Source organism: Bubalus kerabau, chromosome 1, assembly GCF_029407905.1.
Source record: "Bubalus kerabau isolate K-KA32 ecotype Philippines breed swamp buffalo chromosome 1, PCC_UOA_SB_1v2, whole genome shotgun sequence".
Taxonomy (NCBI): Eukaryota; Metazoa; Chordata; class Mammalia; order Artiodactyla; family Bovidae; genus Bubalus; species Bubalus kerabau.
Window position 1 is genome coordinate 32399405 of NC_073624.1, and position 16748 is coordinate 32416152.

General features: G+C 37.0%; 1 protein-coding gene across 3 annotated transcripts in view; it reads left to right on the forward strand.

Annotated features, from left to right (window-relative positions):
- Positions 1–16748, forward strand: part of PDE3A (phosphodiesterase 3A) — a 363124-nt gene that overhangs the window by 19648 nt on the left and 326728 nt on the right. The window contains exon 1 of one of the 3 annotated variants that reach the window (XM_055571499.1): positions 6769–6840. The exons of the other annotated variants lie outside the window; for them this stretch is intronic. The gene's annotated coding sequence lies outside the window, so the exon portion shown is untranslated. Of the gene's footprint in view, positions 1–6768; positions 6841–16748 lie in introns of those variants that run through there. 3 annotated transcript variants of the gene reach the window in all.

Genomic DNA, 16748 nt, shown 5'->3' on the forward strand with positions numbered 1-16748 from the left:
TCTGAGTTACTCTGTGTATAATATTGATTAATATCAGTCTTACTTGTCAGGATTTGTTGATTATTCTTTGCATTTCCTATCTAAGGCTGAGGAACTTTGTGTATTTCCATTTGCTTTTGCTTGTTTAAATAAGTGAATAGGTAAAGAAAGCAGTGTGTAATATTTCACAAATTCCTTCCACTTCTAGGATTATTAACTTGTTTTCTCAGATGAAGAACTATACATTTCTGTGGAAATAAGTTGGAGACTAGCAAACTAGTTTCTGTAACGACCTAAAAAAATAGACTGTGGTGTCACTTGACCCCCTCCAAAAAATGTTTCCAGAAATAAATGTGACAGAATCAGGGAACCAGAGATAAATATGATAGAATTAGTTGAACAGAGCAAAATAACCTTTACTCAGGCATTGCACCTTCTTTTTATTGTTTTGTTAAAGCAGAATTAGCCCTAACTGCTTCTGTTTGAGATGGTTGAGCTAAGGTGACAGAGATGGGTAGGCATTTCTCTGCTGACTGTCTGGGTTGGTGGACTCTGGCAGGGCAGAGGCGGGTGGGGGTGTGGAAGAGTGTTGGCACTGAAGTTTGTGTTTGGCTGGAGTCCATATCTCAGCCTTGCAGGTCAGAGATGCACTTTTCCCATAGAACCCGAGGTTATCCATTGCCGAGACACACTAATAATAAAACTGTAACTCATCAATCTGAATGTCAGGTGATTAATTTACACTGGGGAATTTACCTGTAAAGAAGAACAGAGAGCCAGTAGTTACCGGTGAATGCTTCTTGTTCCTAGTGGGAAAGTCACCTTTAGCATGATTATTCCCTAGACTGGGACTGCAGATCTCTGGTTTAAGAGAATTCCCCTTGGAAAACTTATACTGTTCGTGCTTTTTATCCTAGAATGTTTGAAGAGTGCCTTAACACGCTGATGGGGGTGGGGGTGGGGGAGCGGGGGTTGGGGAAGGGTTCACTCTTGCATTCCCTCCTGAGGTTTTAATAAAGATACTACATTAACAAATGGTTCCAGTGGCAAGTGATAGATGCTTTAAAATACAGAAAGTCCTGGGAACTTTGCCCTCCAGAAAGGTCATAGCTAAATTTATTGCTCAAATGCCATCACCCTCTTCACATGGATTTCTGGTAATATTCTATCTTCCTTTCCTTTCTGACTTCTCCTTTTGACTTACGTTTAACCTTTTCTTCACATGTTTATGTTAATAGGAAGCTTACTCTAATGGTGTTTGGTACAATGTGAAATATATCTAAATAAGAAGAAAGTAAGAATGGATCTTTAAAAGAATGTTTTGCTATTTTTCTTCTGTGGGCGTGATGTCCAGAGGGAAGGAGGGAGGAATAGGATAAAGCTTGTTTCAGAGCTGAATGCCAGGTGTGGAGCAATGTTATGTTCTGGAAACAACACGTAGAACAGATAGCCCAGCCTTTGTGTGGGGAGGCGAGGTGAGTATGGTGGGACCTTTTTAAGAGACAAGACAGATAAGGTTGGGGGTGGGGAAGGAAAAACGAATGTCTTCAGAATTAGGCTGGGAAAGATGAACATTATTTTGTCTGCAGTGAAAGTTACTGAAAGGGTTTTAGCTGGAGACTAATGTGAACAGATTAAACATAATGTTAAAAACAATGTATCAATTCAGTTCTTCAGTCGTGTCAGACTCTTTGCAGCTTCATGGACTGTAGTATGCCAGGCTTCCCTGTCCATCATCAACTCCCGCAGTTTGCTCAAACTTCTGTCCATTGAGTCGGTGATGCCATCCAACCGTCTCATCCTCTGTCGTCCCCTTCTCCTTCTGTCTTCAATCTTTCCCAGCGTCAGGGTCTTTTCTAATGGGTCAGTTCTTCGCACCAGGTGGCCAAAGTACTGGAGCTTCAGTAGTCGATCAATTGGGTGCAAACTGGACATAGGAGATATTTAAGAGGCTGTTGTAAAAGTGCTGATTACAGACATTGTTTTTTTATTATTTATTTACTGATATATTTTAATTTTAATTTTTGGAAGATTTCTTAGGACAGTGGTGGTAGAAAGGAAAAGTGGTTGAAGAGAAAATGAAGAGCTGTAATTGGCAGGATTAGACAGTGACTGGTGGTGGCAGGTGTGAACAGTGAGCACGACGAGTCTTTAACGTTATAAATCTGAGAAACTGGAAAGATTGTGCTGCTGTTCTTTTTTTAATTTTTATTGGAGTATTGTTGATTTATAATGTTGTATTTGTTTCAGATATATAGCAAAGTGAATCAGTTATACATACATATATGTACATATATATATCTCCATTCTTTTTCAGTTTCTTTTCTCATATAAGTTATTACAGATTACTGACTGGTGTTCCCTGTGCTATACAGTAGGTCCTTATTAGTTTTTTATTGTATATATATATATAGTAGTGTGTGTATGTCAGTCCCAGCCTCCTAATTTATCACTTCCCCCCACGTTGCTGCTTTGGTAACCATAAATTTGATTTTGAGATCTCTGAGTCTATTTCTGTTTTGTAAATAAGTTCATTTGTATCATTTTTAAATTATATTCCACATATAAATGATATTATATGATATTTATTTTTCCCTGACTTAGTATGATAACCCCTAGGTCAATCGATGTTTCTGCAAATGGCTTATTTCATTTTTTTCAATGGCTGAGTAGTATTCCATTGTATATATGTTCTACAACTTCCTTATTCATTCTCCTGTCGATGGGCGTTTGGATGTTTAAATTGCATCCAGGTCTTGACTATTGTAAGCAGTGCTGCAATAAACATTGGGGTGCATGTATTCTTTCAGATTATGGTTTTCTTGGGATATAAGCCCAGAAAGGAGATCATATGTTAGCTGTTTTTAAGTTTTTTAAGGAACCTCCATACTGTTCTCCATAGTGACTGTGCTAGTTTACATTCTCGCTGACAGTGTAGGAGGGTTCCCTTTTCTCCATACAATCCTCAGCATTTATTGTTTGTAGACTTTTTGATGTTGGCCATTCTGACTGGTATGAGGTGACACCTCATTATAGTTTTGGTTTGCATTTCTCTAATAATCAGTGATGCTGAGCATCTTTTCTTGTGCTTTTTGGCCATCTGTATGTCTTCTCTGAAGAAATGTCTATTTAGATATTCTGCCCATTTTATGATTGTTTGTTCATTTGTTTTTTGATATTGAGCTTCAGGAAATGTTTGTGTAGTTTGGAGCTTAATCCCTTGTCAGTTCTTTGAGACAAAAAGCATCAAAAGAGCAGTTTTTGTTTGTTTTAGGTTCTGAGTGAGGAAGGGATGATGAAGTGTGGCTATGATTTGGACACAGTTATGTGTGTTAATTTTGCATCATCATGTGGTTTTGTATGCTTGAAGACTCCCGGTTTCATTCATTCACAAAAATGTTGGTATCAGATTTGCTAGACATGTTCTCCTGCTCAGTATGTACGTGCTTCTTAGAAACAGAAGCCTCTTGTGTCCGGGCTACAACTGCAAACACAGAGAGGTTGTAACCTTAGTCATTTCAATCAGCACAAGGCTGTCACCCTATTTCCAATTAGACTATAAATAGGGTCTTCAGTCTCAGAGGGCAGACAACTTAGTACTCTTGGTACTGATCTTACCAAGGAAAGAGACAGACAAAAGTCAGTACAGACAGAAGCTTTCATAGTGTGTCATAACCCTGATCAAATTTTAATAAGACAAGATCCTTATCCTCAAAACAAGTGAATGCTGGATCATATAATTAATTAAATATTATTTTATCAATTGAGACAGTCTAGATGGTCTAGGGCAGTTCATCTTGTAAAATTATCTGGTGGGGTATCACTTTGATGTTTTTCTTGGGTTATTCTAGATGCCTATAATGGTTTGTCTTTATATCATACTTTGCTGTTGTTTAGTTGTTAAGTCATGCCTGACTCTTTGCGACCCCATGGACTGAAGCACGCCAGACTAATATTCCTCTACTACCCCATGGAATTTGTCAAATCCATGTCCATTGAGTTAGTGATGCTGTCTAACCATCTCATCCTCTGCCACCCCCTTCTCCATTTGCCTTCAGTCTTTCCCAGCATCAGGGTCTTTTCCATTGAGTCAGCTCTTTGCATCAGGTGGCCAAAGTATTGGAGCTTCAGCTTCAACATCGGTCCTTCCAATGAATATTCAGGGTTGATTTCCTTTAGAATTGACTGATTTGATCTCCTTGCTGTCCAAGGGACTCTCAAGAGCTTCTCCAGCACCACAATTCAAAATCATCAATTCTTTAGTGCTCAGCCTTCTTTGTGGCCCAACTTTCACATCCTTAGATAACTTCTGGAAAAGCCATATCTTTGACTATATGGGCCTTTGTTGGCAAAGTGATGCCTTTGCTTTTCAACACACTGTCTGGGTTTATCATAGGTTTCCTTCTAAGGACCAAGTGTCTTTAAATTTCATGGCTACAGTCACTGTCCACAGTGATTTATATATAGTATATATAAATCTATAAATTGTTTCTCTCTATAATATGTAGCATATATAATTTATATACATATATATATATATATATATAAAATTATGGGCTTTGCTAGTGGTTCAGTGGTAAAGAATCCGCTTGCAATGTAGTAGCCGCAGGAGTTGCATGTTTGATCCCTGGGTTAGAAAGATCACCTGGAGAAGGAAATGGCCACCCACTCCTGTATCTTTCCTGGAGAATCCCATGGACACTGGAGCCTGGCAGACTGCAATCCATAGGGTCGCAAAGAATCAGACACGGCTAAAGCAACTTAGCACCTATGCATATATAATTAATGTATATAATTTAATTATCTAAAATATATATATATAAGTATATATATAATATAATATAATATAATATATACAATTACACATATATACATAAGGCTATACACTCTAGGTCAGGTTTCTATAGTGACAATGTGATCTATCTTTTTTTTTTTTTTTTTGATTGGAGAGTAATTGCTTTGCAATGTTGTATTTTGCAGTGTGATTTGTATTCTTTGCCCATTTGGTGGAAGTTTCTACCTGATAAAATCTGCATCACTCTCAGTATTCTTCTAAACTTGTCCTTATATATCATAGTGGATTTTTGTAGGAATTCTTTTGTTTATGTATGTGTTCTTTTTCTTAAAAAGCATTCCTGCTGTTACAAGTTTGGAGGGACATTGACAGTAGAGCCAAATTTATGGAATCCCTAACAAATGGTCCTCAATATGCTTTTGCTTAGTCACTACCCTGATGGGGAGCTAAGTTCCCTTTCATACCATTTCCCCATTCCTTCCCCCTCTGTTTTCCTCTCCTTTGGAGAAGTTCACAGCCTGGCACAGTAGTTTGGGGGTTGTGAAAGTGTTAGTGATTCACTTGTGTCCTACTCTTTGTAACCCCATGGACTATAGCCTGCCAGACTCCTCTGTCCATAGAATCCACCAGGCAAGAATACTGGAGTGGGTAGCCATTCCCTTCTCCAGGGGATCTTCCCCACCCAGGGCTCAAACCTGGATCTCCTGCATTGCAGGCAGATTCTTTACCATTAGATGTGGTCTAACTGGAATAAAGCAGAGTGTGATTGTCACCTTTTTGGTACCAAAATGATTTATACACTTTTTTTTTTTGCCACATATACTTGCTAAGCACCAATCCTAAACCTTTACCTTATGAAAATGTGGGTGCAAGAGGAGGCCATGTGATTCTTTAGCCCTACCCTATACACCACTCCTCTCAATAAGAAGACCCCTTAACAAATACTAAGACCACCCCTGCTCTTTTTGGTCAGTAAAGTAATCTGTATATTTAATTTTTGATCAGCTATAACTTTGGTGGCCATCACATGAGTTAACACAAAACTCTATCTGTATAGTATCATTTTTTTCTTTAAGATTTCTTTCTTTCTTTTTTTTTTTTTTTGATGTGGACCATTTTTAAAGTCTTTATTAAATTTGTTACAATACTGTTTATGTTTTGGTTTTTCGGCCATGAAGCATTTGGGATCTTAGGTCCCCAACCATGGATCAGACCTGTACCCCCTGCATTGGAAGGCAAAGTCTTAACCACTGGCCACCAAGGAACTCCCTGCATTGTATGCTTGATACTTTGGACCCTCTGTTCTTGCTGGATTCAGATGAAAACAAGAAAAAAGCCAAGATTTTTGCTGTATTAGAAATCGTCTGTTGATTTATGCATGACTAGAACAGTGAAAAGTGGGAGAAACAAATGCTGTATATAAAACTTGGTCAGATTTTAGAGAATTAAATAGTTTCATTTATTTACTTGCTCTTTATTCAAAATAGATCTTTAATGCAATAGAAATCTACAGCAAATTTAATAATGTCTAAAGTTCTCCTTGGTACAAAACCATATCTAGAATCATTTGGCTGTAAACCTGAGGCTAACACAACATTGTAAATCAACTATATTCCAATATAAAATAAAAATAATTAAGTTAAATTTTCTAGCTAAAAAAGCTACGAAAAGAACTAGTATGGCAATATGATGTTTTGTCCATGATTTTGTACATAATACAAATATGAAAACAATTTGACAAATTTATAACTATCCCCCTATGTAAGTCTAAAATGTAGCTGGAAAACGTTGGCTAAAGATAGGATGCATCAAATTATGGGTACCTTTGGAAAGATTATCCACATAAGATGGTACTATCAACGGTGAAATGATTTTTCATCCTAGGCGAGCTCTTTGAGATGGCAGGAACAATGGCTCTTTGTCTTCACAAAGGTGTCACATGATAGGCTTTTTCAAACTCTAACCTGCCCTTGATTCTGATATGTTCTCTCTAGGGAGACCTCCCCACATCCTGAATCAATGCTGTAGTGAGCCACAGTTACTGATGTGTGTGTCACATCCATCAGGTATGTTGAAGTGAGAAAAAAAAAAAAGTCTGCAAATCACAGCTCTATAAACTTAATCCAAGAAGGGCATGAACCTCATTTGTGGACCAAGTGGGCATTTACTTTCCTGTGCAAAGTTCCTGTTAGAAGAGATTTAAATAAATATAGCTTGGAGGAAGGGCCTCTTTCAGGAGTTTCATTTGACATCATGAAATATTCTTGCGGGAGGCAATATTTGCCTCGATTTTTACAGGTCATTTGGTTTTACTTTTGACTTTAATTACTGGTGTTCTAACCTTGAATGGCAGACTACTTCATAATTTTTTTCCCCATAGAGTTATGCTTCATTGTTTATTTTCTATAGTTTATGATTGCATGCTTATAACTTAGAGGAAAATTATAAAAAATTCAGCAGAGAGTAGCTAGAACACTGAATGTTCTAAAAGGATATCTCTGCCTTGGAGATGGTCTGAATTACTTTTTCATTAGTTGAGATAAATAATAAACCTCTTTTTGCCACTTTGGCACCTGAAATATTTTTAATCTAATTTAGTTAAATGTTGATTTGTGTAATATATGAGCTATCAGAAAAGCACTGCTATTAAGTAGAACCCTATAATGGTAATCTCCGAGAAAGAAAATATTTTAAAATGTGAATAACATATACCGGGACTTGAGTCATTTATTTTGCTTACTCTGGGTTTCCAAAGTTTTAAATAGAGTATTGCATTGGTTATCACTGGGGCTAATTTTGCCCCCCAGGGGACATATGGCCAAGTATGTCTGAAGGTATTTTTAGTTGTTGGGACTTTGCGGGTGGGGGTGGGGGGGTACATGTTGTAGGCAGAAGCCAGGAATATTAAACATCCTATAATACATAGGCCCAGACAAAGAATTATCTCACCTAAAATGTAAATAGTGCCCAGAATGAGGGAAAAAAAAAACTTTATAGAGTATTGAGCATTTATTTTTATTAATATTCCATATGAGCAAGTGGATGAAATAAATGGAAATTGAGTTATAATTTTTTTATTCTGTGTGAAAATAGCAAGATCTATTGATCTTGGAGGGATTCAAGTAGAGTACAGTGATTAAGATGCCATCTTTGTTATCATATTTGGATTCTAGTATTCACTTCAGCCAGTTGCTAGCTGTCTGACCTTAAATATGTATAATTAATCCTAAAATGATTAATCCCTCTGAGACTGAATATATTCATTTATAAAATATGGATGATGAAATCTACCTTACAGACTTGCTCTGGTAATTTTGTTTGTTACCTGGAAGACTTTACACATCAGTGAATAGTAGCCACTGCTACGTTTAGAATGTAACTTGGGATTGGTAGAATAGTGTTGGTATGGTTTTATGGGGAATGAGATAGAGAGAGTATCAATAGTGATGATTTTTTTGGAATGAATCATAAGGATTTCCCAATAATTTAATGAAGCAGTATAGTCTCTAAACATGTTAATCTCTGTCTATATATCTCTATGTGTGTCTGAAAAGCTAGGAAGGAATACTTGACCACCTGAAAGATCTATAATAGTACAGTCTTCAAGACAGGAAATGGACATATAAAAATGCCAAATTCTTAACACACGTCACCAGTGGGATTTGTTGAAAAGAAGAAAGGATCTTTTCTCTCTTTTTAAAAATTATATTCTTTTATGTTGATTATTTTTTTTCTAAAAGCATATGTTTTATAACTAAGAAAATAAGCATTGCAAACATACAACAAAATTCTCAGACTTTCCCAATATAAATGTTGAAAAATATGATAGTTGATAAAAAATGTTCCTCTTCTAGTTTGTCAAGTTTCCCTTTCTGCTGATTTATCTCCATTAGTTGGTTTTCCTCTGTAGTCACCTTTCTAAAAGTGGTGAAGCTGTAGGACCCATTAAAATTTTACTGGTGTGATAAAGCTGGTCATATTGATGCCTTTATCTTCTGTTTTGGCATGTGGTGCTGTCCGTGAAGCCAGTGAAATTTGGTCTGGGTGGTGAGTAAAAAAGAGGACAGGGGAATTTATAACTTGCATCTCCAAAGCCAGAATGTTTTCCTTGACTGGGTATTCTTTAGCAGTTTATTAAGGACTTGAGTAAAAATACAGAAAGCATATTTATTAAATTTCCAGTTGTCTGAAACTGGAAGGTATGGTTCAAAGTTTAGATGATTGGATATAATTTTCACACTGTGCTTGATTTAGACAGTGGGCAAAAAAATAAGAATATTAAATTTAACAGGAGAAAGTATAAGTGCCTACAAATTTGATTTTAGAAAAAATTTTAAAATTTTGTAATGAGGGAGTTTAGACCATTATCTAATTCATGTTTGAAGAAAGAAGAAATACTAAGGGTTGGGTGGGTCTCAGTTCAGAGAATTGTCTCCCTCTTTTGAATTCTCATGTAAGATATGGTTTTTTAAGAAAATATATTTATTTTTAATTGGAGGATAATTACAGTGTTGTGTTGGTCTCTGCCATACATCAACATGAATCAGCCATAGGTGTACATATGTCCCCTCCCTCTTGAACCTTCCTTCTATTCCAGAATTCTATTTCTGTATTTTTAGAATTTTGACCAATTCTGCTTGCTGTAGTTTAAGAGAAATATTAATGAGCTAGTGTTAAAGAACACACCTGCCAATGCAGGAGACATAAAAGATGTGGGTTTTGGGCTCGACCCTTGGGTCGAGAAGATCCCCTGGAGTAGGGCATGGCAACCCACTCCCATATTCTTTCCTGGAGAATCCCATGGACAGAGGAGCCCGGTGGGCTACAGTCCATGGTGTCTCAAAGAGTTGGACACTACTGAAATGACTTAGCGTACACACACATAAAATGTTCAGGAAGCCTAGAATTAGTCAGATCCCTGCTCTGCCATATATTAACTGTCTGGCTTTGGGTAAATTATAATGTTTAATCTCTAAAGTTTAGGTGTTGTTAGATAAAAATAAAAAAATAATAAAGCTACCTCATAAAGGTATTTTAGGAATTGGCTGAGACAATAATTGAATCTTCATTATTTATTTTAAAGATGGTCTATAAGGTATATTGATTAATTCAAAATTATTAAAATAGGCAAGTTCATCAAAAGGAAAACAGTTAATTATCTTACACACCAACAAAACTAATTTTAACAATTGTGAAAAGATGAGGTTTCAAATGAATGATAGTAAAGGAAGGTTGTTCACAAGAGTATTGATTAAATACAGGGAGGTTTAGAACAGGTAGAGGACTTGGTGAATACTTATTAAACTTAAATCGATTCTTTCATTCATTCTATTGAAGCTTGCTGATACCATTTGTCTGTGAGAAGGTCCATTTTTTCAAGAGTGCCAGCCATCTCTATCTAAGAACTTTTTTTTTTTTTATTAACCAGAGCAGAAACTCTGACCTTTATTTTTACACGAGTGATTACTAAGGCTAACTCAATTTAGGAGGAAGTAGGAAAATACCTGTAGCCTATGGTAAAGAAAGAGGAGGGGAGGCTGGGAGGAGAAACTTAGTATTATCCTGGAGGAGATACAAAAGAGGCCCACAGGTTCCTCTGTCCAGGGAACTTTCTAGGCAAGACTGCTGGAGTAGGTTGCCCTTTCCTACTCTAGGGGATCCTCCTGACCCAGGGATCGAACCACATCTCCTGCGTCTCTGCATTAGTAGACAAATTCTTTACCGCTGTGTCACCTAACCCTGCCAATGCTGTCTGAAAATCTGTACTGCACGTCAGAGTTCTAAGAAGCCTCACGTTTTTTGTAAAAAGAGAAAGGGGGTCGCGTTGAAAGAACTGTATTTGCTCTAGGTTTCTCTGCATTCCTTAAAATGATGTAGATTCCTAATAAAAGCCTTCTCTTTTAGTAGTTTTCATTCCAGTCTATGTGAGAACAGTGCTCCTTGAATGCATAAATTAAGGGAATGAATGTGGACATGGGGACAAGTTGGTTCAGCATAAATGATTGGACATATTATTCTAGAGCCCAAACTTTTCCTTATTCATTCCTAGAACTTCACTATCTCTAAGAAGTTTCAGTACTAGAGGAAGATTTAAAAAAAAATTGTAGTGGCATAGACATAACACCAATGTAACAATTCAGCATTTATAATTGTGTAGTTCAGTGGCATTAAGTATATTCATGTTGTTGAGCAAGGATCTCCAGAGTTCTTCCATCTTCCCAAACTGAAACTCAGTACCAATTCAATAACTCGTCCCCGTTTCTATCTCACCATAGCCCCTGGCAACTACCATTCTTTCTGTGTCTATGAATTGTCTACTCAAGGTATGTCATATATAAGTGGAATCATAGAGTATAGATGAGGCAGGGGGGTTTGGATTGGCTTATCTCACTTATCATGCCATTCTCAGTATTCATCTAACATGGTAGCATGTGTCAGAATTTGGTTCTTTTTTAAGGCTGAATAATATTGTATGTGTAGATCACATTTTGTTTATCCATTTCTGGATAACTAGATTACTTCCACTTTGGAGCCGTTATGAATAATACTGCTATGAATATGGATGTACAGATATAAAGATTTTTATGTTACTTAAAAAATGGCAGTCACATAAACCTTTTATGTAAAACCATCAAGCTGACAAAGGATTCATAGCAAATGTGGGTGACTTAACTGCATTTGTTTAACTGGGACACTTTTCCTAAGCTGATCCTAACCCGTCACCGCCTCATGGAAAGGGAAAGATTATAGGAAGAGAATAAAATGCACACATGGGAATTCTAGCACATTAATTAGAAACTGTAAACTTGGGGTTAAAATTGAAACTCTATTGCTTGGCTGGTTGTTACATATAGGATTCAGACATTTTAATAGTTGATTCAAAAATTTTAAAAATACTATGATTTTAGTTTTCTACTCGAGAAGCAAAGAAACCTATATGTTAACAAATAAAACTATGGGCAGAAATAACACATGCTTCAAGAGCATTCAGTGCTTCTATTTTCTCTGTTTTTTTTTTCCCCAACAAGGAGATAAAATTAAAACGTTTTATCTGTAAAACCAGTATGCTAGTATTCTGAGTTCATAAGTGTTGTAAAGATGGCTTCACCTTATTTGGCAGACCTTTTACAAATATTCTTTGAAGACTACTTTAAACACTCAGCAGTGTATCATCTTAATTTTCAGTCTTGCCATTTCAAATGAGGCAATTTTTTAAATGAAATAATTGAATTAGAGGAAATTGCATGTTCATTTTTCTAGTTTAAAAGCTTTGTCAGAATCCTCCACTTGCATTGTCTGCACAGTTCTCCCTGAGTCCCTTCATGTTCATGCCTATTTTGAGACATCCATTAGTAGATGCTTTAAAAAAAAATATTTGTTTTGTTTTTGGCTCTGCTGGGTTGGGTCTTCACTGCTGAACGCCTGCTTTATCTAGTGGCAGCAAGAGGGGGTTACTCTCTAGTTGTGGCGCATGGGCTTCTCACTTAGTGATGGCTGGTCTTGTTGCAGAGCACAGGCTCTAGAATGCATCTGCTTCAGTAGTTGCAGCACTGCTGAGCAGGCTCAGTAGTGGTGATTTAAGGGTTTAGTTGCTCCATGGCATCTGTGGCATGTGGGATCTTCCCAGACTAAGAATCGAACCGGTAGCCCTGCATTACATGGATTCTTAACAACTGGGCCACCAGCAAAGCCCTAGTAGATACTTCGAATTCTGATCCTTTCTCTGTCCCAAACACAAATGAAGTCAGGAGCAGGGCTGCAGGTATCATTTTACCTTCTGAAGGGCTGTTTCTGTGTTCTGGCATGTGTCTGCCTGAACTCTGTGATTAAAATAAGAAGTTGGTACCTGGAGCCAGGGCAATACTGGAGAATGTCTCCCACTATCTGGAGAGGGACAGCCAGATAGATACTGATGAACATGGAGGAGGGTAGCTGAGCTCTGGTGTAAAAGTTCATTGACTCTTTAACATTGTTAATATTTTAATCCACATGTTTGTTTCTTTTACTGGTTTGCTCTTTTCCCTATTGTTAATTCCCTTCCCAATATGCTAAACATTTTGCACATACCACAATTCATTCTCGTTACAGCATTAGAGATAGCGTATTGTTGTTGCTGTCTGAAGCTTGTGGAGGTTAAGTAACTTACCCCAGATTTTATTGTTTATCAGATGCAGAGCCTGGTCTTGCGTCCAGCTCTGTCTGGCTCAGAAGGCTTCCTGTTTCCATTGCACTAGCCAGCAAAGGCATCACCGGAATTTCCAGGATATAACTTTCTTCAAAGTGATAGTCATTATGTCCAGCCCTTCCTTTCCTTTAATACTCTGGCTATCCTAGTTTATAGGCACATCATACTTGAATGGACTATTGTGAGAGCTTCTAAACTGATCTTCCCATCCCTTGCTTTCTGAATATTAATTCACCCCTTGCACTATTGTGCTGTCTTCCTGATGGTCAAGTCTAATAATGACAGGGGTTTTGTTGAATGCTATTAATATAAAATCATGTTAACCCTTTGATAACAAACAGTTTGTAATTCTTAGTTGCCTTTCAAATAAAATGAACACCTCTTATCTTAGGTTTTATGACCTCCTGTCATCTGCCCTTCCTACTTTTCAGCCTTTTCAAACTGCTTGCTTCCTTTGTCACATCAATTTTCTAACTAATTTGAATTGTTTATTTTGTTGTTCAGTTGCTAAGTCATGTCTGACTCCTTGTGACCCCATGGAGTGCAGCATGCCAGGCTTCCCTGTCTTCCTATCACTATCTCCTGGAGTGTGCTTAAAGTCATGTCCATTGAGTCGGTGATGCCATCCAACCGTCTCATTCTCTGTTACCTGCTTCTTCTTGTGTCCTCAGTGTCCTTTTGCAGCAAATTGGCTCTTTGCATCAGATGGACAAACTATTGGAGCTTCATCATCAGTCCTTCCAATGAATATTTAGGGTTGATTTCCTTTAAAATTGATTGGTTTGATTTCCTTGCTGTCCAATGGACTCTCAGGCATCTTTTCCAACACCACAAATTGCTTGTAGTGTGAGCTTATGTGATCTTACACTCCCCTCTCTCCCTTTCTCTCTCCCTCTCTCTCTTCCCGTAGGTAGGCAGGTCTCTATATTTTCTAAGCAAGCAATGGTTTCATGGATGGAGGATCTCACATTTTTATTTCCATTCCTGTTATCACAAAATGCCCATCTCTCTAACCTGATCTCCAATGAATATAAATAAAAAATTTTCCTATCTTATATCTGCTTCAGTGATGTATTTTCTCATCATCCTGTTTGGAAGTTTTTTTCTCCTTAAATCTCCATAGTACCATACCTGTTCCTTTCTGCTGCTACTGCTAAGTCACTTCAGTCGTGTCCGATTCTGTGCAACCCCAGAGACGGCAGCCCACCAAGCTCCCCCGTCCCTGGGACTCTCCAGGCAAGAACACTGGAGTGGGTTGCCATTTCCTTCTCCAATGCATGAAAGTGAAAAGTGAAAGTGAAGTCGCTCAGTTGTGTCCGACTCTGAGCGACCCCATGGACTGCAGCCTACCAGGCTCCTCCGTCCATGGGATTTTCCAGGCAAGAGTACTGGAGTGGGATGACATTGCCTTCTCCATTCCTTTCTAATGGCACTTATATTTTCCACCTTGGATTGTAAATATTTTTATAAGTGAGATTGGGGTCCTTGGCATGGGGGGAGGGTCTGGATATAATAGAGTCCACTTGTCCTGTGTGTCACATTGTTTATCATAGATCCATGGAGCTGGTCAACAAATGAATCAGTATCATAACTTATGTGTATATAGTGCTTGGAAATCTATAGAAGTGTACTTTTTTCTTATTTGACAACAATACGGTGGAATTTGGTGGTTATCTGCATGTTATGGATAACATTTGGAAGTTTATAGAGCTAGGCTCAGGAAATATCTATGGCACTTTGTGCCACTTCTAGTCTTGGTTGTAGGGCAAGATGGGATGCCAAGTTAAGCAGGTTGGAGCTAAAATGACCTCCAGGGCAACTGAATTCAGGGATTCTGGATACTGTTTGTGCCTTGAACTTACCTTTTTTCTGAATTTTCTGAATTTCCTGAATTTTCATCAGGAAATTTAAGATAAGTTATTTACTAAGCAAGCTCCACCCCCAAAGATTCTCATCTGATGGTCTGAGATGGTACCCAGACATTGGTATTTTTATTTTTTAGTGTGGTGATTTTGAAAAAAATTTATCATTCCAAATTTATGGAAGAAATTTATAATAGAGATTTATAAATTCTATTATAAACACATTAAAATCTTTGGATCCAGTCATTCAAAATTAGGCTTTTTTTAAAACTGTAGTGGGCATTCCATTTTTTCTTTATTTCTGCAGTTATATAAAAATGAAGTAGTTTATTTTTTATTGAAATATAGTTGATTGACAATATTGTGTTTCAGCAATAAGTGTACAGCAAAAAGTGATTCAATTACATACATTTATATATATATTTAAGATTATATTCTATTATCAGTTATTACAAGATGTTGAATGCAATACCCGGTGCTATACAATAAATCCGTGCTGCTTATCTATTTTATGTACAGTGTGTGTATACAGTAGTTTGTATCTGTTAATTCCATACTCCTAATCTGTTCCACCTTTATCTCCCCTTTGGTAACCATAAATTTGCTTTCTATGTCTGCAAGTCTGATTCTGTTTTGTGTGTAGGCTCATTTGTACTGCTTTTAGATTTCACATATTAGTGATATCTTATGGTATTTGTCTTTCTCTGAGTTCACTAAGTGCAATGTTCTTTAGGTCCATCCATGTTGCTGCAAGTGGCAATTCACTCTTTTTCATGACTGAGTACTATTCCTGTGTGTATGTATTTGTATATACCACACATTCTTACATCAGTGGTCTGTGATGGACTTTCGGGTTGTTTCCACGTCTTGTCTGTTGTAAATAGTGCTGATATGAACATTGAGGTGTATGAATCCTTTTGAATGAGAGATTTTGCTTTTTTTTTTTCCGAAATAAAAGGTATTTTCAGATGCTACTTTGAAAAAAATAGATCTATTTCCTAGTCTTAAGAGTATAACTCAGAGGCACAGATTTATGTTGATATAATTCTAACTCTGAGATATGAGTTAAATACTTTATCCTGTGATACTCTGGGTTAGCACACATTTTAGAGAAATGCAAGCTTGGGTGCCCATATATATTATATTTTAAACTCCAAAACAAACAAAAATGTTTTATAAATAAGCATTATGTATTGGAAGAAGGTTATATAGAAATAGTAAAATAACATATAACTCCTACTCATTATACAGTAATGTCTTATTTTTCTCTCTTCTTAAAGAATTCCATCTCACAGATTTTTATTGTTGTTGTAAATTGGGAGCCAAATTTATTTATTTCATTTTTGTAGTGTGTGGGTGTGTACCTAGCGCACACTGAGTTTAATTAAATTTTTTCTTGCAAGCTCAAGGTCTTCATTATCCACTTGAATTATTTTAAAATGCAGCAGTACAATAACATCCTCAGAGACTATTAAAATGCTTATAAAGATATTTTCTCGATACTAAATGGCTTAACCTTCCATGATTCCATATTGTTATATGCCCCTCTTTAAACTTTTATTCCCTCCCTCTGAGGTATTTCTCCTAAGTGCTTAGCAGATATCTGATTCTGCTGCAAGGAAGATTGTAAGTTTGCAAACAGAGCTCTTAACCACTCTTGTTAACTTGATGGCCTTATTTATCCACTGTTGTATTCAGTGAGCTCTAGATGGTGGCCTGAGGGTGACCATATATTTTTCCCTTGTAGAACGGAGTTTAGTATTTGTGCCCACAATTGTATTTACCATTCAGGAGCCTTGTCTCCATTATAGCTGGATTTACAACTGTGTTTTGAGTGAAAGAGTTTGTTGGTGTTGCTTCCGGAAGGAAATGAAGACACTTAACATCAGAATGCTCGAAATGATAATTCTGTGATAAAGAAGGAAAT